The sequence below is a fragment of the Otolemur garnettii genome, unplaced genomic scaffold, assembly GCF_000181295.1.
Source record: "Otolemur garnettii isolate 467f Iridium unplaced genomic scaffold, OtoGar3 scaffold00152, whole genome shotgun sequence".
NCBI classification, from domain to species: Eukaryota; Metazoa; Chordata; class Mammalia; order Primates; family Galagidae; genus Otolemur; species Otolemur garnettii.
Window position 1 is genome coordinate 1,788,691 of NW_003852547.1, and position 3,203 is coordinate 1,791,893.

The 3,203-nt window shown below is 42.0% G+C and overlaps 1 non-coding gene and 1 pseudogene across 1 annotated transcript; both read left to right on the forward strand.

Moving 5' to 3' along the window:
- The window catches only part of LOC105887984, a 1,939-nt pseudogene extending 1,158 nt beyond the window's left edge, over positions 1-781 (forward strand).
- A 2,312-nt stretch (positions 782-3,093) lies between these two features.
- Positions 3,094-3,203, forward strand: LOC111728365. The gene has a single exon (XR_002775681.1). It is a non-coding gene; the product is annotated as a small nucleolar RNA SNORA5 (small nucleolar RNA).

Consider the following 3,203-nt stretch of genomic DNA (forward strand, 5'->3'; position numbering starts at 1 on the left):
AAAATATTTCAAATTGTATATAAAAACAGCACACTATACCCCATGACTGTATTAATGTACACAGCTATGATTTAATAAAAAAGAAAAGAAAAGAAAGGTATATATAGGAAGAACTACTAAAAACAAAGATAATTACATGACAAAGAAGAAACTGGTTGCAGAGTGTAAAGACACAAAAGATTTTCAACAAAACTTCGATTCAGAGGTGTCTGAATTTTGTGCAGCTGCTTTAAATGCTCCTACAAGAAACTAAAATCCTTGTCTTCCTTATTCTTGTGAATTGCCTTTATGTTATTTCCTCTCAAAATGTACGTGTTCATCCAGAGAGCACAGGGACAGAGCATCAGACTCCTCTAAGGATGGCAGAAACCGTGACCAAACAGAGAAGCATTGTTACCACAGTGACTCTTTGCAGAAAATGCAGGTGAACACTTTTAAAAACTCAGTGGCCTGCTCTGTTACACAAAAATCTATTACTTCTTCAGAGGCAGTTGACAGATTTATACCTAGGACAACACAACTTCAAGAGCGGAAAAGAAGGAGAGAAGACGATTGTAAACTTGGAACTTCTCTTGAAACAAGCACAAGTAGAAATGAGGTTATGATTGGGCCTCTATTACCAGACATACCTAAAGTGGACATGCCTGATGACTCATTGAATATAACAGCAAATTTAATTCAGAATAAACTTCAAGAGGTTATTTCATCTGTTCCAAAACCTTCAGAGGATAAGCTGGAAGATGTGCATACAAGTCTTCCATGTAAACAAAGAAGAATATAGATTGCATGCAGCAAGTCAATTATTTTCTAAAGAGAATATTTTTTTATTTTTCACCTATCATTTTAATTCTTCAAGTGATTCTACAGCTGGTGTTTTTTAATGCACTCCTCTTTGTAATTTCATTCAAACTATTGTCTAAAATCATTTATTTTTGATCCATACTTCATATTAACAGAAACTGTTCATGTCATATAACATTATCTCTCACATTGCCATAAATATCTGTAAATTAATTGAAGCTAATATAGAAACTTTACAACAAACACACACACACACAAAGGGCTATGAAGAAAATAAAGCAAACATGTTAGATTCTTGTTTAGCAATGAGAATGTAAGTTCTATAAGATAGTACACATATGGCAATTGTGAGAAAGGCAACATTAAATCAAGTGATCAGCTGTGACATGGGTCTAATACTATCTAACTTATAAAATTTCCAGGAGAAGGCAGCTGTGCCAAAGGGGCCTAAAAGTGTATTTGTGGAAACTACGGGATGAAGAATGGAATCAGGAAAGCTGGCTTTTGTTTGGGAAGACACAAAGGCATTGCCACGAAACAATAGCAAGCAGAATCAAAGGTCTACTCACTTGAAGCTCTGTTGGCAAGAGATCAAGGGTTGTTCCTTCCTCTTCTATACAGATCCCTCCGAGAAAAGAACAGTTTCAAGTAGGCAAAGCTGTGAAAGAAAAATGAGCAATGAGATAGTAGGATTTAATCAATGATTCCCAACACACCACAGGGAATTCTTTCATCTACTCCTGGAATCTACTCCTACTACTTTCCTCACAAGTCCTGTCTACAATTCTACACTCACCGTAGCTTTCAGTAAACAATGAGAATCAAGACACAATCTCAAGATTTGAATTCAGAGCTGTAAGTCTCACATGCTGTGACACTTAAGAAGGGAATTCAATCTATGTGTGTCTAGGATGATAAACAAAAAGCAGAGCCAGCAACAATACAGCGAGCATCTCTCACGACTTAAATCGTGTTTAAGGATTAAGGGAATACATACAAAACACAAGGAATCAACTTCTGCACACCTTTATAGAAATGACTTCACAAACCCCAAACTCTGACATTACCACATAGTGGGTGGGCGGCTATCCCGAACGAATTCTACATATCATCGATCTGCGACTGCCCACACTGCAGTCGCCCAAATTGAGAGATGCTCATCTTAAAGCCAGATCTGCCCTCCTCAAACTGCTCCTTCCAAGCCTGGGGCTGTTTGGCTCTGCCGGCACAGGCCCCGCCCCGCATCCCGACCAGAGATGCTGGGTGCATCCGTCTCCTCAAACCCTTCCTCCAGGCCAGGCTCATAGACAATCGAAATCCCCTGGGTCGATCCAACGCCACAGCCTGCCCCTTTCCCTAGGTCTCAGAAAGCCGACCCTTATTGCGGTGGCCGGGTGAATGACCCGCAAGGAAACGCCCTTTTCTAATGAGCCTCAGCTAGGCTTAAGAAACTAACAAGGTGAAGTGCTGGACCGGAAACGGAAGTGAGCAACTTGGTAGGTGCCAGACTACATTTCCCAGAATCCTCCGTGTCGTGGTCTGAAGGTCAGACGGTGACGTAAGTGAACGTCCACCTGGAATCCTGACAGCTGCTAAACTGAAGGCGGCGGGTACCTTAGATTAAGGTGACCAGATTTTAACATTGGTAAAGCGGGACACCAATGGGGAGGGCGGGCCAGGGGAGCGGGGCCTGACAACAATGCAAACTTTCATAAGCAGTTCTCATACATGGCAGCCGAAAACCGTGTATTCCCTTCTTGTTCTCCGGGGTTCCCTAGCTTGTTGTCCATTCTTTCCAAAAATCGGGGCTTTTTAAAAACCCCACAGGACGCAGGACAAATTGTTAAAAATCGGGACTGTTCTGCCAAAAGCAGGACGTCTGGTCACCTTACTCTAGAGAGGGGGAGGCTACTTGTTTGTTCCAGGCAGTTTGGCTCCTGAGCTAATTGTCTTTGCCTAGAAGCAAGGGACGGAGCCAGTCTCCTTCTGATACCTTGCCCAGGAGGGGAGTAGGGAGTTTACATTAGCCTTTTCATTTCCAAAAGAAGTTACATTAACCTCTTCATTCCCAAATGGAGTTACATTAAACTTTTCAGCAGCTGAAAACCATATATTCCCTTCCCATTCTCCCGCTGTTCCCTGGCTTGTCATGCATTCTTTCCAAAAATCGGGGCTTTTTAAAAACACCGCAGGACGTGGGACAAATTGTTAAAAATTGAGACTGTCCCGCCAAAAGGGGGATGTCTGGTCACCTTATCTTAGATGTTCAGCGCTCAGCTTTGGGGCACCGTTTGCGTCCTTCTTTAATCATCTTTATTCGGAAGGCTGCCGCAGAAAGACTATGACTCATGGGCTGTGTTCCTGTGTCTTGGGCTCAGGAATTAATTTGGTTACTGACAAAT